This window comes from Macaca nemestrina, chromosome 9, assembly GCF_043159975.1.
Source record: "Macaca nemestrina isolate mMacNem1 chromosome 9, mMacNem.hap1, whole genome shotgun sequence".
Lineage (NCBI taxonomy): Eukaryota > Metazoa > Chordata > Mammalia > Primates > Cercopithecidae > Macaca > Macaca nemestrina.
The window spans coordinates 66,350,528-66,375,852 of record NC_092133.1 but is presented as its reverse complement, the minus strand read 5'-3'; the positions used below and the strand labels follow the sequence as shown (position 1 = coordinate 66,375,852).

Genomic DNA, 25,325 nt, shown 5'->3' with positions numbered 1-25,325 from the left:
CTCTCCATTCCTTTACTTTAAAAAAATGTTTTTAACTTTGATAAAGAATACACATTTCCCAGCATGGTGGTGCATACCTATAATCTCAGCTACTTGGAGGCTTGAGCTCAGAAGTTTGAGACCAGCCTGGGCGACATAGTGAGACCCTGTCTTAAAATAAATAAATAAATAAATAAATGTATTAAAATATCCACACAACATAAAATTTACCACCTTAGCCACTTTTAAGTGTACAGTGTATTTATTTATCCATTCACCCATTGATGGACATTTTAATTGCTTCCACCTCTTGGCTGCTATAAATAATGCTGCTATGAACATGGATGCATAAATATCTCTTCAAAATCTTGCTTTTAATTCTTTTGGATTTGGATAATCCCATACGTGGATCATATGGCAATTCTATTTCTAATTTTTTGAGGACCCATTACACTGTTTTCAGTAGTGGCTGTACCATTTACATTCCCACCAACAGTGCACAAGGGTTCCAGTTTTTCCACATCCTCATGAACACTGATTATTTCCTGTTTCTTTTTTAAAAGTGGCCATCCTAATGAATATGAGGTGGCATCTCATTGTGGCTGTGGTTTTCATTACTGTAATAATTTACAAAGATGATATTCAAATGTCCAAGAAGCATATAAGAAGATGAACATTTGAATAGCATGTAAAAAGATGATCTTTTTTATATGCTTCTTGGACATTTGAATATCGGTTTTGGAGAAATGCCTATTCACATCATTTGACTGTTTTAAGATCAGTTCTTTTTGTTGTTGTTGTTGTTGTTGAGTAGTGGCTCTTTATACATTGTAAGTATCAACTTCTCATCCATGTATAATTTACAGATATTTTCTCCCATTCTCTAGGTTGTATCCTTTGAAATGTGGTATTTTCAAGCTGGATGTAGCACCATTTATCTATTTTTGCCTTTGTTGCATGTGCTCTGGGTGCCATGTCAAAGAAATCATTGCCAAACCCATATATGCCTTTACTTTTAATCAATATGTATCTTTATATTTAAAGTGGGTTTCTTGTAGACAACATATAGTTGTGTCTTGTTTTTTGATCCACTCAATTTTTGTCTTTTAATTGGTATATTTAGACCATTAAAATTTAATGTGATTATTGATATAGTTGGGCTCATATCTACCATATTTATTACTGTGTGCTATTTGTTGCCTTTGTTCTTTGTCCTTATTTTTGTTTTCTATTCTGTTCTTGCCTTTTGTGGTTTTAATAGAGCATTTTATAGGATTCCATATTTTTCTTTCTCAACATATCAATTATACTTTTTAAAAAAACTTTTTCAGTGGTTGTCCTAGAGTTTGTCATAAATGGTTACAACCAAGCCAAGTTCACTTTTAAATAACTCTATACCATTTCATGGATACTGCAAGTATTTTGTAATAACTGAGTATTCTTATTTTCTCCTCCTGTATTATTGCTGTTATCCATTTCACTTATACATAAGCTATAATCATCAAACACATTGTTACTATTACTATATTGAACAAACTGTTACATGTTAAATAAATTAATAAAAAAGTTTTTAATTTTACCTTCACACTTATCTATTCTCTAATGCTCTTCCTTTCTGTGAGAAACATCTGAGTTTCTCACCTACATCATTTTTATTTTCTTTGAAGAACTTTTTTTTAACATTTCTCACAAGGCAGTTCTACTGCTAACAAATTCATTCAATTTTGTTCATCTAAGAAAGTATTTCTCCTTCACTTTTTAAAGATAATTTTTGTAGAATACAGAATTCTAGGCTGTTGGCTTTCATTTCCTCAACTCTTTAAATATTTCACTCTACTATTCTACTCTCTTTTTGGCTGCATGGTTTTGCAAAGTTGAATACAATTCTTATATTTGCTTCTTTATAGCTAAAGTGTTCCCCCTGCAACCCTCCCAACTTCTTCCTGCAGTTTGAATATAATATACCTACATGTCATTTTTGGAGGCATTTTTTCTGCTTGGTGTTTTCTGAACTTCCTGGATTTGTGGTTTGGTGTCTGAAATTAATTTGAGGGAAATTCTCAATAATTATTGTTTTAAATATTTTTTTCTGTTCCTTTCTCATTTTCTTCTCCTTCTGGAATTCCTGTTCTGCATGTTATACCTTTTGTAGTTGTCCCACATTTCTTGTAAACTCTGTTCCATTTTTCTCCCAGTCTTTTATCTCTTTGCTTTTCAGTTGTGAAAGCTTCTATTGATATATTCTCAGGTGCAGAGAATTTCTTTTCCAGTCTACTAATGAACCCATCAAAGGCACTCTTCATTTCTGTTTTTGATTGCTAGCATTTCTTTTTTCCTGTTTCTTAGAAGTTCTATATCTCTGCTTACATTACGCATCTCTTCTTGCATGTTGTCTACTTTTGCCATTAGCTCCTTTAACATATTAATCATAGATATTTTAATTAATGGTCTGATAATTCCAACATTCTTGACACTCCTGGGTTTGATTCTGGTGTTTAGTTTCTTCGAACTGTGTAGGTATTCTTTTAGTATGCCTTGTTATTTTTTGTTGAAAGTCAGACATAATGTGTTGGGTAAAAGGAACTGAGGTAAATAGGCCTTCAGTGGTGTGGTGGTAAGGTGTTGGGGAGGGGAAGTGTTGTATAGTCCTGTGATTAAGTCTCAGGGTTTTTTTTGAGATGGAGTCTTGCTCTGTTGCCCAGGCTGGAGTGCAGTGGTGTGATCTCGGCTCACTGCAAGCTCTGCCTCCTGGGTTCACGCCATTCTCCCACCTCAGCCTCCCGAGGTGGCAGACTACAGGTGCCTGCCACCACGCCTGGCTAATTTTGCTTTTGTATTTTTAGTAGAGATGGGGTTTCACCATGTTAGCCAGGATGGTCTCAATCTCCTGACCTTGTGATCCGCCCGCCTCGGCCTCCCAAAGTGCTGGAATTACAAGCGTGAACCACCATGCTCAGCCAAGTCTCAGGTTTTTTTTTTTACCCCTTTAGGTGGGACAAGATGGCTACAGGGGCCTGGATTTGGGTATTTGCTTTCCCTCAGGCTTGTTAGGCTCTAATAAAATCCTAGTAGGGTTAGGCTTTGGTAAAATAGTTTCTCTTGAGGGCAGGCCTTGTTAAGAAGAACAGAATGTTCTGGAGTATTTCAAAATTCCACCATTACTTTACTTTTCCTCTCCCTCTTACCGTTACTTTTCCCTCTCCCTGCTGGAAGCCCAAGGAGATTTTTCTCTGATGTTCACTGTGGGAACTTGGAGGAACTCCTGGAGGTAAAGTGTAGGCATCCCCCTTGCAAGTCGATCCTCCCGGAGCTTTAACTCCCAGACTTGTCCACACAGAGCCTCCAGGAATTCATCAACTACAGTTCAGGTTTTTCTAGCCTGGTATTTGTTCCTGCACAGATTTCTTTTGATGAGTTTCTGCTCCTGTAAGCTGATTCTCTGTATCCTCCTGTCTATGACTACTGATTTGCTTTGCGAATTTAATTTTCTAACAAATCTGAGAAGAGTTGCTGATTGTTGTTTTATTAAGTTTTAACTTGTTAGGACAGAGTGATGACTCCTAAAGTCCTTATGTGCTAGATGGGGCAAACTTCTTTTTATTTCAAAGGCTTTTCTAATTTTCTCTCAAGGCATTATACATTGTGATTACTTGCTTTTGTGTTCCTTATAATATTTATTCTTGAATAATGTATTTTAAAATTTGAATTCTTCGCTGAATTGTGTCACTTCATTTTAAAAAATCTTTTTGTTTTTGTTTTTTCTTAAACAGGAAGTACTGTCGTTCTGACAGCAGGTTCACTCAAAGGGTACATCTTGACTTTATAGTAGTATCCAGGACTGTTCTGTTAAATTTCAAAATGAGAAAACTCTTTTTTTTTTTTTTTCTATTGACAGATAATGTGCACCCAAATTAAGTGTGAGTGGGGGTCTGACTGTATGTCTAAAGTATATAGGCAGAGATGAATGTGTATGGCTTTAGCAGACCCACACTGATCCAGGAATAGCTTGACCATGGAGGCAGGGTGGGAGTAGAGAGAAGTCATCATAGGATAGTGATCAGGTGCTTGCAGGGAGAAAAGAATGAAAAGCAGATGAGTGAACAGGGGCAGATGAATGCTAGAGAATTCCATCAAGTGGGCCGCCCTTCAAGATGGGACTGGAGGTTAAAATCTTTGGGATAAAGAAGAAGAAAAAAAGACAAGCTGGTAAAAAGTAAGGTCTGGGGGGTGGAGGCAAGAAGGCGAGTTGCTGAAAACTCCAGAATAAGCAGTAAGACATCTTTCAACAAAGCTTCCCCTTCCCAGATGGCACCTGGGCACTGTTTGCTGGGCACAAACATGGAACCATTTCCTAGGAGATGATTCCTCCAGTTCTTTAAGGTAGTAATGAATGACAACAAGAAGTTACTTCTCTATGCTAGACACGGTGCAGAATCCAGAGCCTGACGGGCTGTGACGTGCCCATGGTGACACCAAGGGGACTCTGCATGGGCACATCCCGCTGCACTTCTCACTGCATGTTCTCCAAGCCAGGTCTTTGAAACCACCAGTGATGGCAGGTGTTAACTCCTACCTGTGGGTGGTTGGCTAGTGACCCCAAAGAGCCTCTGAGAAAGTTGGAATTTCCCTTCTCTTTCCAGGGAATGACAGAATCTGGGATGATTTTCTTCTGTTTCTTATCTAAAAAACAACAAAAAGCCCAGCATACACTGACTCACACAAACCTTTTGCTAGAGGCAGCTCTGTAAACTTAAGACGCTGTCATTTTTCAGAAGATCCCAGCCTGCTTTGGAACTACAGTCAGCCCTGCAACCCACCCTCACCTTGGACCCCGCCGCTGCTGTCTATAAAGATGAGTGAGATAATACCTGCTGCTCAGCTCAGGTCCCTCTGTCCAACAACCTGGGTCTGCCATTGGGAACAAATAACAGGAGAACAAAGAAAAACTCCCAGCGGCCTTACGGACCACACGGCTTTGCAGCAGACTCAGCCAAACAGTTGTCCAAACACCTGTCACCAGTATGTGGTTTTGAGTGATGAGCTGTCACTGCATTTCTGAGTTGCTGTAGTTCTTACTTATGTTATTGCATGTGTTACATCATTTAAAAATGCCACTTAGCTCATTTTGAAATGGAAGATTACATATTGATCAATTTTGGGACCTATTTTAGTGGCTTATTTTCATGATCTGTAGGAATGTTATTTTGTTCCTGATCTTTTTTCTTATAATAACTTTATATAGACTTTGATGTGCATGCTTTTCTGTTATTCAATTTCATGCAAAATTAATTTCCTAAACTTTTGGAAGGAGGTATGATGGAGAGTGGCTTTGCTAACTTGCTAGAGCTCCCTCTTCTGTTGTTTTGTGAAGTGTTAAAAAATATAGTGATGCCGGGCACGGTGGCTCACGCCTGTAATCCCAGCACTTTGGGAGGCCAAGACGGGCAGATCACGAGGTCAGGAGATCGAGACCATCCTGGCTAACACGGTGAAACCCTGTCTCTACTAAAAAATACAAAAAACTAGCTGGGCGAGGTGGCGGGCACCTATAGTCCCAGCTACTCGGGAGACTGAGGCAGGAGAATGGCATAAACCCGGGAGGCAGAGCTTGCAGTGAACTGAGATCCAGCCACTGCACTCCAGCTTGGGTGACAGAGCGAGACTCTGTCTCAAAAAAAAAAAAAAAACAAAAAAAAAACCACACATATATAGAGAGAGTAATGTCCTTGCTAAGATTTTGTGGCTCTGTTCATCTCTTCTATTTGCAGGTGGATCTTCTCTTTTCTTCACCTCTATTGTCCTCCTAGGTAGGACCCTGTCCTTAGAGGGAGGCCAGGCAGGTCAATTTTGAGAATTCATGAAGAGTTGACTGCCTCTGGTCCTTCATATCTTACTGGGGACCTCTTGCACTCACTAGCCATTGGAATGCCTAAAGCACTGTCTTTCAGGTGCTAAATTAAAATTGACCCATATACTTTCCAACCAATGCCTAGTGGATATTTTGGGAGTCTTCTGTTTTCAGGTTTATTATGTGTCCCATTGTTTTTCTTTGCTCTTCTCTGCACCAACGCTAGTGCAGGTCTTGTGGCTACTAAAGTTTTGTCCCCAAGTGTATGTTGATGTTGTGGGGCTAGCTTAACACCCAACTTTTTTTTTTCCAATTGAGGTATAATCTACAAACAACAAAATGCACAAATCTTAAGTGTTATGTTGGGTGAGTTTTGGCAATGTGTGCACTCACCCTGTCACCTAATTTTGAGGTAAATATTGTCCACATTTTTTTTAATGGAGATAAAATTCACATAACAAAATTCACCATGTTAACCATTTAAAAGTGTATAATTCTGTGGTTATTAGTATATTCACAAATTTGTGCAATCATTACAACTATTTAAATCCAGACCATTTCTGTCATCCCACAGAGAAACCCCATACTCCCTATTGCCCCCAAGCCCCTGGCAACCACTAATCTGCTTTCTGTCTCTATGGATTTGCCTAATGTGGACATTTCATGTAAATAGAATCACACAATATGTGGCCTTCTGTGTCTGGCTTCTTTCACTTAGCATAATGTTTTAAAAACTCATCCATGTTATGGCATGTATCAGCACTACATTCCTTTACTTGACTGAATAATATTCCATTGTAAACATATACCACATTTTATTTATCCATTCATCAGTTGATGGACATTTTTCCCCCCACTCCCTCACTTTTGGGCTGTTATAAATAATGCTGCTATGAACATTTGTGTACACATTTTTGTGGGAATGTGTATTTCATCTCTCTTGGGTGTATACCTAGGAGTGGAATTACTAGGTATATGGTAACTTTATCCTTTTGAGAAACTATCTGACTGTTTTCTAAACTGGTGGCACTACTTTACATTCCAATCAGCAGGATATGAAGGTTCCAATTTCTCCTCATCATGCCAACCCTTGTAATTATCGATCTTTTAAATTAGAGCCATTCTAGTGGTATGAAACAGAGTATCATTGTGGCTTTGATTTGTGTTTCCCTGATGGCTAATGATGTTGGGCATCTTGTCATGCGCTTACTGGCATTTGCATGCCTTTTTTGGAAAAATGTGTATTGAGATCCTTTCACTACCTTCTATTTGGTTTATATGTCTTTTTTTAATCATTGAAGTGTAAGAGTTCTTCATATATACTAGATAAAAGTCTCTGATTAGACATACAATTTGCAAATATTTTCTTTCACTCTCTGGTTTGTCTTCCTTCCTTCAGTCCTTCCTTCCTTCCTTCCTTCCTTCCTTCCCTTCCTCTCTCTCTGTCTCTCTCTCTCTTTTCTTTCTCTCTCTTTCTCTCTTTCTCCCTTCCTTTCCTTCCTTTCTTCCCTTCCCTTCTCCTTCCTTCCTTCCTTCCTTCCTTCCTTTCTTTCTTTCTTTCTTTCTTTCTTTCTTTCTTTCTTTCTTTCTTTCTTTCTTTCTTTCTTTCTTTCTTTCTTTCTTTCTTTCTTTTCTTTCTTTCTTTTCTTTCTTTTTCCTCCCTTCCTTCCTTCTTCCCTCCTTTCCTTCCTTCCTTCCTTCCTTCCTTCCTTCCTTCCTTCCTTCCTTCCTTCCTTCCTTCCTTCCTTCCTTCCTTCCTCTCTCTCCTTCCTTCCTCTCCCCTCCCCTCCCTGCCCCTTCCCTTCCCTTCCTTCCTGTCTTACTCTGTTGCCCAGGCTAGAGTGCAGTGGTACGATCTTGGTTCACTGCAACCTCCACCTCCTGGGTTCAAGGAATTCTCCTGCCTCAGCCTCCCAAGTAACTGGGATTACAGACGTGTAATCCCAGATCACACCCAGCTAATTTTTGTATTTTTAGTAAAGATGGGGTTTCACCATGTTGGCCAGGCTGGTCTCAAACTCCTGACCTCAAGTGATCTGCCTGCCTCGGCTTCCCAAGTGCTGAGATTACAGGTGTGAGTCACCATTTCCAGCTGTCTTTTTCACTTTCTTGATGGTATCTTTTGAAGCACAGAGTTTGGTATCCTTTGAAGCATGAAAGTTTTAACTTGTGATAAAATTCAATTTATTCTTCTTTTGTTGCTTGTGCTTTTAATGTTATATCTAAGAAGGCTTTGCCTAAATGAAGGTCATGAATACTTTCCCCTATATTTTCTTATAAGATTTTATAGCTTTAGTTCTCACATGTAGTTTTATGGTCGATTTTGCATTTTTTGTGTGTGTGTATGGTGTGTGGGAGGAGTCCACATTTATTCTTTTGCATGTGGATATGTGGTTGTTGGAGCACCGGTTTTTGAAGATCGTTCTTTCCCCCTTGAACTGTCTTTGCACCGTTGTCTAAAATCAATTGGTGTGAAGTTTTATTTTTGGACTCTCAATTCTATTTCACTGATCTATAGCCTGATCCTTGTGCTAGTACCAAAGTATCTTAATTACTGTAATAAGTTTTGAAATTGGGAAATGTGAGTTTTCCAACTTTGTTTTTCTTTTTAAAGATAATTTTGGCTATTCTAGATTCTTTGAATTTGCATATGAATTTGAATTTGCTGTCTTTTTTGTAAATTTAAATACTTTTATGCTTCAAAGGATACCATCAAGAAAGTGAAAAAGACCAACCAGAGAGTGAAATAAAATATTTGCAAATTGTATGTCTAATCAGAGACTTTTATCTAGAATATATGAAGAACTCTTACAACTCAATGATTTAAAAAAAGACACATAAACAAATTAAAAGGAGGTCAAAGGATCTCAATACACATTTTTTCAAAAAACACACACAAATGCCAGTAAGTGCATGACAAGATGCTCAACATCATTAGCCATCAGGGAAATGCAAATGAAAGCCACAATGAGACTCTGTTTCATACCACTAGAATGGCTATAGTTTAAAAAATGGATAATTATTAATACAAGAGCTCATGAGATAAGGAAAAATTGGAACCTTCACACACTGCTGATTGGAATGTAAAGTGGTACAATCACTTTAGAAAACAATCTGATAATTTCTCAAGAGGATAAACATAAATTTACCATATACCTAGTAACTCCACTACTAGGTATACCTAAGAGAAATGAAATAGAATCCACACAAAAATTTGTATGCAAGTTTCCACAGCAGCATTATTTTATGATAGTCAATTGTGCTATGAGATGTCTGGGTGTGGATCTGTGCATTTATCCTATTTGGAGTTCTTTGAACTTCTTGGAAATATAGATGAATACTGGCTTTCATCAAATTTGGGAAGTTTTTGCCATTTTTAAAATAATTTTTTAATACCATTTTCTCTCTCTTCTCTTGGTACTCTTATTTATCATATGTTGATGCAATTAAAGAAGTCCCAAATTCTTTGAGGTTTTGTTCATTTTTCTTTGTAAGTTTTCTCTGTTCTTGAGATTGCACAAGCTCTATTCATCTACTTAATGTTCTCTGATTATTCTGCTAGGTGAAATCTACTGTTATGCCTTTTCTGTGAATTTTAAATTTCAGTGATTGTACTTTTCAACTCAAAAATTTCCCTTTGGTTCTTTTTTGTACTTTGTATCTCTTCATTTGTATTCTCTATTTGATGAGACATTGTCATCATACTTTCCTTTACTTCTTTAGCATGCTTTCTTTAGTTCTCTACACATATTTATAATGGCTACATTTCAGTCTTTGTGCGTTAAGTATAGCCTGGGGGCTCTCCCACAGGCAGTTTCTGTTGCTTGATTTTTCCCCTCAGGTATGGGTCACAACTTCCAGTTTCTTTGCCTGTCTCGTAATTTCTTGTTAAAAGCTGGGCATTTTATATTTTATTTTGTAGTAATTCTGCATACAGATCCTTCTTCTTGAGTTTGTTGTTGTATTTTTCTTGTTATTTGTTACTCATTTGGCTGGACTATTTTAGCAAAGTCTGTTTTCCCACAGCTGAAGCCTTTGATGTCTCTCCTCAGAGGGTGCAGGCTTAGCCATGCACATGGTCACCTTGGAATACGTAGTTTTAGTAGGGCTAGCTCTGTCTCTTTTCCTCATTTCTTTGTTACACTGTCTGTCTCTGTTGGTATCACACCCAGATGTTGAACTCCACTGTTAGCTAATTCCTCTATTTAGTTTTTGACAATGTCCTAGGGCATAAATTGCTTCACAGTTTAATTCAATTAAATTTAAACTCCTTGGCCGGGTGTGGTGGCTCATACCTGTAATCCTAACATTTTGGGAGGCCAAGGCAGGCAGATCACTTGAGGTCAGTAGTTTCAGACCAGCCCGACCAACATGGTGAAACCCTGTCTCTATTAAGAATATAGAAATTAGCCGGGCATGGTAGCGTGGGCCTATAATCCCAGCTACTTGGAAGTTGAGACAGGAGAATCACTTGAACCTGTAAGGTGGAGGTTACAGTGAGCTGAGATGGTGCCACTGGGCTCCAGCCTGGGCGACAGAGCGAGACTCTGCCTCCAAAAAAGAAAAAAAAATTAAACTTCTTTGCAGGAGTAGTTTTTGAGGCCAATCTCTGAGGTTTGCTCTGATCTCAGGAGGACTCTTAGCTGTCTCCATTCATGACATTTTCTGATAAATTAGCTGGACTGTAGTTTAGCTTGCTGTTCTCATGGAGCTGCCAACCTTTCCTTAATTGCTAGCTACCAAAACCTCCATTGTTTTTGAGAGAGCCCTTAGGTTGAACTTCCCTACATTCTATTCCAAAAAGTCAGTTCTTTGGAAAGTGCTTTGGAGCTCTCTGTTCTTATAATCTGCCTTGTCTGCTGGGCAGAATCTCTGAGCCACTATTCTGGAGCTGGAAGCAGTGACAGTAGCCCACTTCTCTTGCAGTGACAGTTTGGTTGAAGAGTAGGGCACTGGGCCAGGGCAGTGGTAGCCTCTGGTCTTCTTGGCTTCCCTTTCCTGGCATGGACCCTCTGAATGATGCCTTTCCTGGCATGAACCCTCTGAATGATCTGGAGCCTGGTGTTCTCAGCCTGCTGTTCCTGGTGTCGAACCTCTGCTTTACATTTAAGGACTGGATGAAGGAAGGGAGCCTCCAGCTTGTCGGCTGTACTTGCTCAGAATTTAGCCTTTGCAACATGGAGCCGTGGGGATGGGAAATGTTGTCCACTTGCCTTCCCTAGGTATATACTGTGGCCCTTGAGTGGGAGTTGAGGGAAGGGGAAGCCTGTCTTCTAGGCCACACCCACTCATAGTGGAGCTTCCATTACCCTGAGCTGTGGGGGAAGGGTGGACAGAGGGTGGGTCATGGCTGAAGTGCCACAGACTTGCTATTTCTGCTATGATTTAGTAGAATTTCTTGAATAAAGATCTCTTTACTTGCTGTATTCCATTAAGAACATTTCCAGATAATTTAAATGGTTGGTTTTTTTCTTATAATTTTCACCAGTTATAAAAATTTCTGTGGTGGTTTCACTGTGGGGCAGGTCTGTGAAGCTCCTCACTATGCCATTTCCATCTAGAAGTGGAATCGCTAGTTTGAGTTAAAGTTTGTGTCTAATAACTAAAATATTTGAATTTCCTGTTTGTTTGTTTCTGTTGTTTTTGCTTTTGTCTTGATTTTTAGTCAACATTTATACTTTTATCTGCTTAGTTATCTTTGATGAAATGCCAAACATCACACACAAAAATTTTAGAGATAAATTGTGTCTCTAGATGATTTAATTTCCTTCCAAAGAGAATTTACTTTTGCTTCTGGCAAGCAGACTAGTGGCAGATAACCTTAGTTCAGTGAGAGATTGAAGGCCAGGCATCGTGGCTCACTTCTGTAATCCTAGCATTTTGGGAGGCTGAGGTGGGTGGATCATTTCAGGTCAGGTGTTCAAGACCAGCCTGGCCAACATGGTGAAACACTGCCTCTACTGAAAATACAAAAATTAGCCAGGTGTGGTGATAGGCACCTGTAATCCCACCTACTGGGGAGGCTGAGGCAGGAGAATTGCTTGAACCTGGGAGACAGAGATTGCAGTGAGTGGAGATCGCACCACAGCACTCCAGCCTGGGCAACAGAGTAAGACTCTGCCTCAAAATAAATTAATTAATTAATTAACTAATTTAAAAAATAAAAAAGTTAGATATTGATATGATATAAAGGTAGTTGTGATGATTAATTGCATGTGTTAACTTGACTGGGCTAAGGGATGACCACGTAACTGGCAAAACATTATTTCTAGGTATGTTTGTGAGAATGTTTCCAGATTGAAACTGCAACTTGCACCATTGACCTCCCTGTTTCTCAGGCCTTTGGACTTGTCCTGAATTACGCCATTAGATCTCCTAGTTCTTTGTTTTGTGGATGACAGATTATGGGAATTTTCAGCCTCTATAATTATGCGAGCCAATTCCTATAATAAATCTCCATGTATCTGTCCATCTATTTATCTATCTATTTATCTCCTATTAGTTCTGTGGTTATTTTATTTTATTTTTTTTTGAGACAGGGTCTTGATCTTATACTCAGGCTGGAGTGTAGTGGTGTGAATACAGTTCACTGCAGCCTTGACCTCCTGGGCTCAAGTGATCCGCCTGCCTCAGCCTCCCTAGTAGCTGGGACCACAGATGCACACCCTCAAGCCTCGCTAATTTAAAAAGTTTTTTTTTGTAGAGGCAGAGTCTCACCATGTTGCTCAGGTTGGTCTCGAACTCCTGGCCTCAAGTAACCCTCCCACCTCGACTTCCCAAAGTGCTAAGATTATAAGTGTAAGCCACCATGCCCAGCCTTAGTTCTGCTTCTCTGGAGAACACTAATACAGTAGGCTTCAATCCTTAGAAGGGCTGGTCTGTTTTGGCTCACTCTTTTAGGGTATAACCCTTCAGCGTCTTATTTGAAATGTCTTTTCTTCTTGGTGGGCCTAAACTCCAATTTTTAGGCTCCCAATCAACTTGAAGTCAGTAAGTGAACTGAAAGATTGTTCAGCTCCTCAGTAATTGTCTTCAAATTGGCAAATACTTTAAGGGAGGAAGTATTTCCCTTATAACATAACGGATTCCCTATGTTATAAGGATTTCCCTTATAACATGTTACAGTACCCTTTCTGGGATTTCCTTTATTTTGGGTCTTTTGTTCTATAAATCCTATTTTGATAGCTCTCCAATGCCTTCAAACAGGTTAAAAATATTTAGTCTAGCTTTTATAGCTGTTCTCAGTAGAACGAAACCAGCCAACCTCCTTATTTCATCACTGAGTTTTAATTTTAATGAATATTTAAATATTTTCCAGAAGTTTTTCCTCCCTCCCTCCCTCCCTTCCTTCCTTCCTTCCTTCTTTTTTTTTTTTTTTTTTTTTTGAGATGGAGTCTCGCTCTATAGCCCAGGCTGGAGTGCAGTGGCGCAATCTCCGCTCACTGCAAGCTCTGCCTCCTGGGTTCATGCCATTCTCCTGCCTCAGCCTCCCGAGTAGCTGGAACCACAGGCGCCCGCCACCACGCCCAGCTAATTTTTTTGTATTTTCAGTGGAGGCGGGGTTTCACCGTGTTAGCCAGGATGGTCTCCATCTTCTGACCCCGTGATCCGCCCCCCCTCGGCCTCCCAAAGTGCTGGGATTACAGGCGTGAACCACCGCGCCCGGCCATCTTTCTTTCTTTAGACAGAATTTTGCTCTGTTCCTCAGGCTGGAGTGCACTGGTGCAATAACAGCTCACTGCACCCCTGACCTCCTGGGCTCAAGCAATCCTCCCATCTCAGCCTTCTGAGTAGCCAGAACTATACGCACACCACTACACCTAGCTTTTTCTTTTGCTAGGTTTAAAATTGTTTCCTTAAGGCCGGGCGCAGTGGCTCACGCCTGTAATCCTAGCACTTTGCGAGGCCAAGGCGAGGGGATCACGAAGTCAGGAGATCCAGACCATCCTGGCTAACACAGTGAAAACTCATCTCTATTAAAAATACAAAAAAATTTAGCCGGGCGTGGTGGCGGGCGCCTGTAGTCCCAGGTACTCCAGAGGCTGAGGCAGGAGAATGGTGTGCACCCGGGAGGCGGAGCTTGCAATGAGTCGAGATCGCGCCACTACCCTCCAGCCTGGGCGACTGAGCAAGACTCTGTCTCAAAAAACAGAACAAAACAAAACAACAACAACACAAATTGTTTCCTTAAAAAAAAAAATTGCCCAATCTTTTCTTTTTCATAGTGGCTTGTCCACTTCATACAGTTTCTACAGTAAAAAAAACCTCTCTCTTTTTAAATTTTTTTATTTTTTGAGACGGAGTCACTCTGTCATCCAGGTTTGAGTGCAGTGGCTTGATCTCGACTTACTGCAACCTCCGCCTCCTGAGTTCAAGCAATTCTCCTGCCTCAACCTCCCAAGTTACTGGGATTACAGGTGCCCACCACCACACCCAGCTAATTTTTGTATTTTTAGTAGAGATGGGTTTCACCATGTTGGTCAGGCAGGTCTCGAACTCCTGACCTCAAGTGATCCACCTGCCTCAGCCTCCCAAGGTGCTGGGATTCAGGCATGAGCCACTGTGCTCAGCAAGAAATAAATCTCCTTAAACTTTTTTTTTTTGTTTTGTTTTGTTTTGAGACAGAATTTTGCTCTGTTCCCCAGGCTGGAGTGCAGTGGTGCAACCTTGGCTCACTGCAACCTCTGCCTCCTGGGTTCAAGCAATTCTCATGCCTCAACCTCCCAAGTAGCTGGGATTACAGGTGCCCACCACCACGCCTGGCTAATTTTTGTATTTTTAGTAGAGATGGGTTTCACCATGTTGGTCAGGCCAGTCTTGAACTCCTGACCTCAAGTGATCCACCCGCCTCAGCCTCCCAAAGTGCTGGGATTCAGGTGTGAGCCACTGTGCCTGGCCACATTCTTGTACATATGTTCTTATGGGCTAATTCTTTTAGTTCTTATAAGGTAGAGTCCTATAAGTTGGACTTGTGTGAAATGTATGTGCATTCTGAAAGTCAAAAGCTATTGTGAGGTAACTTTTTAAAAATGCTGTAGAATGTCAAACTTTCCTTAGCCGTGTATGAGAATGCCCATTTCCCTGAGTCCTTACCAGTGCCATGGGAGCTGTTGTAGCCTTCTCTCAGCTTGGCATGAGAAAGAGCCTGCAGCACTTCAACCTGGGTAAGCTTCCAAGAGGTCCTTGGGTAGTGGAAGTGGAGGAGGTAGAGAGAGGATACCTCAAGAGGGATATGTTGGACTACTTCTAATTGGGCAAGTGGTTCTTTGTATAATTAATTTTGAAAAGTGAAAGAGAAAATTCGTAAAGTTTGTGAAGCAGGTGTCATCAGTTGTTTAAGATCTACTTCATACTAAAGTTTGGATCTATTCATCTTTTAAAGCGTATGCTTTTAAGTCATGCACCAGGTGTCAGTTGGTTCATAAAGATAATTCCAAAGCCCCCATTAAAGTGATTCTAGTAACTGTTCACTTGTTCTGACATTGTTGGAGCTTTAATTCAGTTAATTCAGTTTTGGCCTTACTCTTTGAATCCACCTCTCAATTCTTATTCTCAAAGGGATTGACTTTGTTAACTATTCGGTCTGGCTTAGGCTCAAGACTTTCCCCTTTCAGAATGTTGACCTTGTTCTTCTCTCCCAGTTTTTTACTCTATTGGGCTGTGACCCTTGATTACACTATGTTGGCCAACCATAAGTTCTATTACTGGTCCACGTGTGATGAGCTGGGGTTGGAGGAGAATAGCCATCTAGCTGATACAGAGCAGGTGAGCTCTAAAATTGGTGCTTAGCCTGGGAGGGTTCTTGGCTTTGCCCAGGAAAGAATTCAAGGGTGAGCTGGTGGTGTTAGAAAGCAGCGTTTATTGAAACAGCAGTATACAGCAGCAGCCGAGGTACCACTCCTTATGGAGCAAGGCTACCCCATAGGCAGTGTGCCCAGAGCAGCAGCTCAGAGGCAGCTCTGCAGTCACGTTTATACCCATTTTAATTATATGCAAATTAAGAGACAGATTATGCAGACATTTCTGGAAAAAGGGTGATAACTTCTGTGTCATCAAGTCATTGCCACTGAAAGGGGTGGTAACTTCTGGGTGTTGCCATAAACAATAGCAAACTGACATATGTCTGATGGAGAGGTGCTTCTGTCCCTTGTCTGTTTTAGCTAGTCCTCAGTTTGGTCTGGTGTTGGAGCCCTGCTTTCTGAGTCGAGTCCCATCTCCTACTCCTTACCTGTTGGAACCTGTGTTTCATTTGCTATCATGGAAGATAGCACAGGAAGTTAAGGAGAATATATATTATAAAGATGCATGTTATCTTGAGAACATTCATATGTGAAATTAACATTGATGTTTTTGAATGAATGGTAAGGGAATGGAGAGAACTGGCTGATGACCAGTAAGATAATGAAGCTGTGAGTTTCAAGCAGAGAGTGTTTAGCAGAAAAAAAAAGTTATATTGGGCAACATTTTGCAGCTTATTTTGATAGTTTTTAAATTAGAGGAAATGCAGTAGATGTTATATGCGTAAATGTTAGCAACACATTTCAAACAGTGTTTGGAAATTTTACTAGTGAAATTTAAGATGGCTTGGAATTAGAAACAGTCACATGGTTTGCAATCTGCTTAAAAGACTGCAAATTGCAAATGGTATTGTTTAGTAGTTGGCTGAGAACCTTAACAGAGGTTGTGGAGTCTGAAAATTATCGCTGGCATCTCTAATTCTTAAGAAAAATGTCTGGGAATTTCAGGAGTTTCTAAGCAAGTATATTTGTAAGAAAACAAAATAATTTCTGTCCTCTGGGGAATCTCAAAGTGCTGAGAGCTGACTTCTTAACAAAGTGGTGGGAGTGGACAATGCTTTATGAAGACAGACATTTTATGTTCAGCTGTGGCAACCAGCCTGGCCCTAAAAGATGCTCTGTAGCATTTAATTCTCTTTGTGGTGGCTGATGGCTTCCTACTCTGTGTGTTGTAGGGATTTAGAAAGGTTTTCCTGTAAAATAGGGTTGTCTGTATTCCAAATCCTTGTGGGTTACTTTATGTAAATTATTCCATTTATTTTCTTGAATAACTTTTGGTATTGTTTGCCTGTTGTATTGATGTTATTTTCAATGATTAAAAACAACACAATTTCAGGCCAGGCGCAGTGGCTCACACCTGTAATCCCAGCACTTTGGGAAGCTGAAGTGGGTGGATCACTTGAGGCCAGGAGTTTGAGACCAGCCTGAGCAACATGGTGAAACCCCGTTTCTACAAAAAATACAAACATAGCTGCGTGTGGTGACTATGCACCTGAAGTACCAGCTATTTGCGGGGCTGAGACAGGAAAATTGCTTGAGTCCAGGAATTTGAGGCTGCAGTAAGCCATGATCGTGCCACCTCACTCCAGCCTGGATGACAGAGAGACCCTGTCTCAAACAAAAAACAACAAAAAAAATTCTGAACCATTGATCAGCATTTGTCTTTTTTATTGTAACAGACAATACCTCTGTATTCCAGGGAAATTGCTTCCCGCTTATTTTCTGCCTGTTTCCCCCACTCCGTCATTGATTTTTATCTATTCTTAGAGCAATCTTAAAGGATATATTGACCAAAAAAAATTCATAATCCCATCGCTCTACCTCAGAAACATTCAGGGAGCTACATTTTTTTTGAGTTACATTTGTTAACTTTGTCCATGTGTAATTAGAGTCTACAGTTTTGTTTCTTGCTTTTTTTATTCTACTTAAAACTGTCAAGAACATTTCCTCACGTAGCTACAAAGTCTGCCATCGTCATCTTTATCATCACCACATGGTTTTAAGATTAAATGATATTCTGAAAAGATGAAAGAGCAAATTTACTTAGCCACTTTGTGGAAACCATCCTAAAATGCAGTGGGAAGGTCCTCATCCTTTTCCCCAAAGGTACATAGGTCTGTTGGTTTCTATTCAGAAGAGCGAGGCTACTTTTCAGGAAGTGACTTGGAGGAATACCAGGCGCTGAGTCAGTTTACTGTCTAGCTCAGAGACAAATTAAAAAAAAAATTTTATTCCAAAAACAAATAAACTATCACAGAAAATTTGGAGAGAAAAATCAGTTTTAATTTCACCATTCATACTACCATTGTATTATTTCTTTTCACTTTTTTTTTTTTTTTATTAGTACACCCTCCTTCCCCAATTTGGTTTCTTTTCATTCCTTGTCTTTTGTTTTTTAAAAAAGTGGAAGAATATATGAAAACATTCTTACTGTAAAATATTAAGAAAATTGTTAAGTGGATAGGAAACAGTAAAGTTCCCCTTCTTTCTAGCACACTCATCTCCCCGCTCTAGGGATAAGTTACTGCTGTTTGGTGAGCATAATTCCCATTTTATTTCCATGCGGTTTCATATATGCTAGTATATTTGTAGGACATTATTTATTTTTTTTTTACATTTGTATTTATTTATTATTACTTATTATTTATTGTCCTACGAATAGGATCATTTGTATATTATTGTGTATCTTGCTCTTCCTGTTTGCGGTATATCCTAGAGCTAGTTTCCTGTTAGTACTACATTATTCTCTTTTACAGCCACTTAGTAATCTGTAGAAGGAATTATGTCAGAATTTAAGATTATTTCCTCTATTGATGGACATTTAAGTTTCTTTTTTTTTCCTATAACAGACAATGCTGCGATGAATACGCCTGTGCATTCTTTTTTAGAACAAGTGTAAGGATTCCTATGTGGTAAGTCTCTTTAAATAGAATTTCAGGTTCACATGATAGATGTGTTAAGTTTGAGCAATGTTGCCAAATTGTCTTGAACTATACCCTCTGTTAATAGTATATTGGGATATTTATTTCCTTTTATTCTTGTCAATTTTCATACTATAAAACTTAAACATGTTTGACAATCTGACTGGAAATTCCTTTATATTGTTTTAATTTACTTTCGTTTGCATTATGGTAGATATCTCTAATTGTCCTCTAGTATGTACCTTCTTCCTTTTAGTGGTTAAAGACTACATTTCTTAGCTGTCTTTGCAGCTTGCTGTGGTCATGTGACTTAGTTCAGGCCAATGGGATGAAAGCAAAGTGATGTATGGGCTTGCCTCCGTCTTCCCCTTTTCCTCTTTCCAGCAGCTGGAAAAGTGCTGACCAGAGCATTGTTGAAGGCCATATAGTAAGAATGGCAAAGCTTCCCTACCAGCCCAACTGACTGTTTTGTGGCATAGAGCCCATCTATTACGTGAGAGAGCAATAAATATCTTTTTTTTTGCCTAAGAGGAGTCTCACTGTGTTGTCCAGGCTGGCCTCAAACTCCTGGCCTAAAGCTATTCTCCCGCCTCAGTCTTCCAAATAGCTGGGACTACAGGTGTGTGCCACCATGCCCAGCTCAATAAACGTCTATTTTTATTGAGTCCCTGTGCGAGGTCTTTTTATTATAGCAGTTTACATTCTGTACTAAATTATACATGCATTTTAAAAAATGTATTGGACATTTACACTTTTTGTTCCATGACTTGCTTGTTCAAACCATTTGCTTGTTTTTCAGTTAGGTTTTGCTTTTTCCATATTTTAATGGGTATTCTTCAAATATTTTGGAAATTTCTTCATTGTTAAAATGTAATCCCAGCACTTTGGGAGGCCGAGATGGGCGATCACAAGGTCAGGAGATCGAGACCATCCTGGCTAACACGGTGAAACCCCGTCTCTACTAAAAAATATAAAAAACTAGCCGGGCGCGGTGGTGGGCGCCTTGTAGTCCCAGCTACTCGGGAGGCTGGGGCAGGAGAATGGCGTGAACCCGGGAGGCAGAGCTTGCAGTGAGCCGAGATCCGGCCACTGCACTCCAGCCTGGGCGGCAGAGCCAGACTCCGTCTCAATAAAAAAAAAAAAAAAAAGTTGTAATTTTTTTTTTCTGTCTGTCTTCAACTTTATGGTGTCTTTCCAGAGAGAACAGTTATAATTTTTTTTTTAAATGAGCGTGTGTTCAATCTTGTAGTTGATTAATTTTTTAAATGAAGGAAATGGTAAGACATTATAAGCAGTTGAAAGGATAATCCAACAGACATATTTATATTTCAGAAATATTGAAATGAAAGTGCAAATGGAAAAATAACTGGCTTCCTGCACAATGGAAGAGGAAAATCAATGGAACCTTCACTGAATATAATTTACTTTCATGTTTATACAAGAATTATTTTGCATTACTATCAGTTATCTACAACTTACAGAGTTGTAAAGTAACTCAAAGGAAATGATAGAGTTAGATTTAGATTACCTGTAAGAGTGTGCACTAAAAATGCATAGCTTTTTATTAGAGACACCAAGTCCTCTTTTCTGCCTATTCCAAAGTTCCTTACATTGTCACATTCTGGTTGATAGGTTGCTTACATCTCTGATTACTTACTGTATATTTGTGAATCTTTTCCCCACAAGCTACAGATTGAGCATCTCTATCTTGTACTATTTTTGTCTTCCCATTTTTCCAAATATAGTATTAGAAGAAAAACTGGTGCTTCTTAACTATAATACTTAGTGTAATTAACTTACTGAAACTGTAAGTTATTGGTCAACCACAATGACTGTTTGATCTTCATGACATGTTCCAACAACATGCATGCATGTTTTACTATGCAGTTTTTACTATGCATTCATAGTTTTAAAATGCCCTTGGAGATCTATGGAAAGTGAAATTTTAAATTTTAATGAAGCCAGCTCTGAAAATCTTATACTTTATGACATCTACATTTTATATGTTCTTAGAAAAAACTATTCTACTCTAGAATTATAATCTTTTTCTTACCCCTAGTAGATTTTTTTCAAAAAATTGTCTTAATCCCTTTGGAGTTAATTTTGGAAAAGATATGAAATAAGGGCTAATTTTATTTTACTTTTACAAATAGATATTTACTGTAGCACTAGATATTGAATAGTTCATCCTTCTTCACTGATTCGAAATGCCAACATTTTATATAGTAACCACTCACATGTACACATGGATCTGTTGCTGGATATCTCTTCTAGTCCATTACTTATTTATCGTCGGTTGAGTCATCAATAGTCTGTTACTTAGATATTGTTACTTATGAAAAATTTCAAGCATACATAAAATAGAGAAAATAGTACCGTAAATACAACATATCACTATCTCAGTTTCAGAAATTATCAACATTTCCTTACAATTGCATACTCTATCCCTTTTCTCTCTCTCTGGTTGCTGTACTATTTTAAAGCACATCTCAGACATGCCATTTGACCCCTGAATACCTCCATATACAGCTCTGAAATAAAAAATTATGGCATTTTCCTATATAACTGTAATACCATTATCACCTCTGAAAATTAAGAGTAACTCCTTAATGTTATTGAAGTTCCTACCTACGTTCAGATTTCTCTGGTATAACACACTATTTTAAATATCTCTATCGACATAGGATGCTTTTATACCTTGCAGGGCAAGTCTCCCTTGCCTTATTCTTTTAAAAACATTTCTTTGCTCTTCTCGCATATTATTTTCTGTGCCAGAAAATTATTTCCAATCACTCTGTCAAATTTCATAACAAGTTCTGTAGAAATTTTGCTTTGAATTATATTAAATTTATAACTTAATTTGTCAGAGTTTTACAGTATTGACAGCTTTACAGTATTGATTCAATTCATTCAGAAACATAATGTCTCTCCATTTATCTAGGTCTTCTTTCATGGCTTCAGTAAAGAGTTAGAGTTCTTTTTCACAGGCAGGTTACATTTACTTGTGTTTGCCTCCTCTGTGTTCTTCCATTTCTCTTGCTTTCTTTTGGATTGTATTAAAATTGTTTGGACTTCCATTTTAATTTATCTATTAACTTTTTAGCTATTCCTCTTTGTGTTACTTTTTATATTACTCTTTGTATTACTTTTTAAATAGTTCCTCTAGGGCTTACAACATACATCTTCAAATCTTCACAGTTGGAGTATTGTACTACTACAACTAATGGGAGTTAATATCATACTACTTTATGTAAACCCTAAAATCTTGCAACTGTATAGCTCCAATTATGCCTTCTCATCCATTATGCTATGTAGTTGTCATACTACATAGCAGTATGCTATGTAGTTGCCTTTATATATGTTATGGATCACGTGTCATGATTTTTAAAACTTTTTAAAACTTTTTTTGTAGTTGAAGAAAGTAAGAGAAAAATATTATGTTATATTTACCTATATATTTGCCATTTCCAATGTTTGTTACTAATTCCTGAAGATCTAAATTTTCATTACATTTGGAATCATTTTTTTCCTTTAGCGTTTCTTATAATATGATTCTGTTGGTTCTTAGTTTCTTTCTTTCTTTTGTTCTTTTCCTTTCTTTTTCTTTTCTTTTCTTTTTTTTTTTTTTTGTTGAGACAAGCTCTTGCTCTGTTGGCCAGGCTGGAGTAGTGCAGTGATGCAATCACAGCTCACTGTAGTCTTGAACTTCTGGGTTCAGGCAATCCTCTCACCTCAGCCTGCTGAGCAGCTGGGGCCACAGGTGTGTGCCACCTTGCCCAGCTATTTTTTTTTTTTTAATTTTTTGTAGAGACAGGGTCTCTCTGTGTTGCCTAGGCTGGTCTTAAACTTCTGGGCTCAAGCCATCCTTTTGCCTGGGCATCCCAAAGTGCTGGGATTACAGGTGTGAGCTACCATGTCCAAGTCTTAGTTTTCTTCTGTCTGAAAATATCTGTTTTTTGCTTTCATTCTTGACATGATGAATATTATAGAATTCTTGGTTGATAGGTTTTTCTGAAACATTTTAAAGATACTGTTGCATTATCTTTTGGCCTTTATGATTTATGATGTCAGTAGTCATTCAAATAATTGTTTAATGTGTATATGTGTCATTAGTAGCTGGTCACTTTAAAAATTTTATTTTTTTTTTGGTTTGCAGAAAGTTGATTATGATTTTCCTAGGTGTGGATTTTTAAATTCTTTTTGGGATGCATTGAGCTTCTTGAATATATAAATTTACTTATTTTATCATATTAAGAAAATTTTGGTCATAATTTCTTAAAACATTTTTCTGCTCCATTCTCTCTCCTTCTTTTGTGCAACTCCAATTACATGGATGTTAAACCTTTTGATATAGTCCCACATATCACTAAATCTCTGTTCGTTAAAAAATGTTTTTCTCTGTGCTCCTCAGATTGTATAATTCTATTGGTCTGTTTTTAACCTCATTTTTGCTTTTGTCCATCTTCCTCAATTTGCTGTAATTGTTTTCCAGATATTGTATTATTCAGTTTTAGTATTTCCATTTTTTCTGTAGTTTTTATCTATCTGCTGAGATTTTCTGTCTTATCATTTATTGTGAGCACATTTTCCTTTATACCCTTAAGCATAGTTATAATAGCATTTTAAAATGCTTCTCTGCTAATTTAAACATCTGGATCATCTTGGGGTTTTGTATTTATCAATTTTTTTCATGAGAATGAGCCACATTTTCTGTTTATTTGGGTATCAAGTAATTTTTTATTGTCTGTTGGGCATTATAAATATTATGCTATGGAGATCTAGATTTTGTTAAAATCCTATAAAGAACCTTGATGTTATTGTTTTAGCATGCAATGTATTTGGTTTGACTCAAATTATAAGCATCGCGTCCTTGTGTCTTTGGTGACAGATTAAATTTCAGTTTAGTTCTTTTAGCCTTAGCTGGCTGCTGAAGTCTGTCCATGTATGTGTGGTCCAGGGGTTAGGCAGGGATTTAAGTAGAGTTTATATACGAAAGTTAAGGCACTACCTTTGTGACTCTCTCTTTACTGGTATTACTGCCTCATTTTATAGTGGCTATAGTTGTCCTGAACTCTGTCTTCTAGGTTTTCAAGTCAGAAAGACTGCAATTTTGATGTTTTAGTCACCCTAAATGGCATAGACTGAAGCCTGCTGTCAGGATTGAAACCATGAAAATGTGAAACTCACCCAGTGTCGTTCCTATATTTTAACTGTCAACTCTGCTCCAAAGTCTATCTGCTTTTGGTCTTTTCCCAGTGCCCTCAAGTATTTGGTTTTTTTCATATTTTGTCCAAAGGTTATTGTTTTACCTGTGAAAGGGTTGGTTCATTTAGAGCTTACTTGGTCATTATCAGAAGAAGCTGGATTTCCATATTTCTTGTTTGGTTAATTGCTAGCCTGCCTGCCTGCCTGCCTGCCTTCCTTCCTTCCTTCCTTCCTTCCTTCCTTCCTTCCTTCCTTCCTTCCTTCCTTCCTTCCTTCCTTCCTTCCTTCCTTCCTTCCTTCCTCCCCTCCCTTCCTTCCTTTCTTTTAGGTTTGATAACCTTCTGAAGGGAATTTCCCTCCATACGATGTTTTCCCACTGGTTTTTACTGATATAGAAAAAGTATTAAATTTTGTTCATGATATTGTGTCTGGCTACTGTACTAAACCCTTTTATTAATTTTAATGATTCATTAATCTGTGCTCTTGGGATTTTTCTAGAAAAGTGTCATAATATTTACAACTGAAGGTGTTTGTCTTGTTCTTTCTACTATTTATAGTTTTAATTTTTTAATTTGTTATTCCATTGACTAGGACTTCTAATACAATGTTGCCTCTAATACTTCACCATTAAGAAGGATGTTTGTGTAAAATCTTGTGGATATTCATTCTTGAATTAAGCTTTCATTTTAAAATTCATAATTAGTTAAGATTATATTAGTTTTGATTTATGAGTATTGAAATGTATCAAATACTTTTCCTTCATCTATTACAATTTTCATTTTTTCCTCGTTAATCTATTAATACAGTCCTTGCATTCCTGGCATAAACCTCACTTGATTCTCATGGATTAATCATGAAATGCATTGTTGAATTTCATTTCACAATGTATTATTAGGGTTTTTTGTTTCTATATTCATGGATAGAGTGGAACCACAGCCTAATTTGGGGGCTGTTCTTGTCTAGTCAAGTACAGGGCTATGTTAACTTCATAGTTTAAGTTCAAAAAATTTTCATCTATTTTTATATACTTTTATAGTTGATGTACCATGGCAATTATCTGTTTCTTGAAAATTTGGTAGAAGTTGCCTGTAAAACCATTTGAGCCTGGAGTTGTTTTTATTAATAAATCTTTGATGCTTCTTACAGTTGTTTGTTTATTCAGGTTATCTACCCCTTAATTGTGCTAATTCTAGTATACTTTATTTTCCTTGAAAATCATCATCAATTTCATCATCGAATTTATTGGTATAAAATTATATATAATAATATCTCAGCTGGGCACGGTGGCTCATGCCTGTAATCCTAGCACTTTGGGAGGCTGAGGTGGGTGGATCACCTGAGGTCAGGAGTTCTAGACCAGCCTGGGCAACATAGTGAGATCTGTCTCTGCAAAAATTTAAACAAAATTAGCCAGGCATGGTGGCTCACACCTGTGGTCCCAGCTACTCTGGAGGCTGAGGTGGGAGAATTACCTGAGCCAGGGAGGTTGAGGCTGTAGTTACAGCCTGGGTGATTTAGCAAGATCCTGTCTCAAAAAAAAAAAAAAAAAAATTGATGTTGTAGCATGGATCAGGA

General features: G+C 38.3%; 1 long non-coding RNA gene across 2 annotated transcripts in view; it reads left to right on the top strand.

Annotated features, from left to right (window-relative positions):
- The window catches only part of LOC139356262 (uncharacterized), a 58,641-nt gene extending 33,782 nt beyond the window's left edge, over positions 1 to 24,859 (top strand). Inside the window, exons 5-6 of one of the 2 annotated variants that reach the window (XR_011607828.1) lie at positions 18,474 to 18,536; positions 23,630 to 24,859. This is a non-coding gene — a long non-coding RNA (uncharacterized lncRNA). Of the gene's footprint in view, positions 1 to 4,751; positions 5,145 to 18,473; positions 18,537 to 23,629 lie in introns of those variants that run through there. The other variant, XR_011607829.1, reaches the window with a different exon arrangement.
- Positions 24,860 to 25,325: the final 466 nt, after the last annotated feature.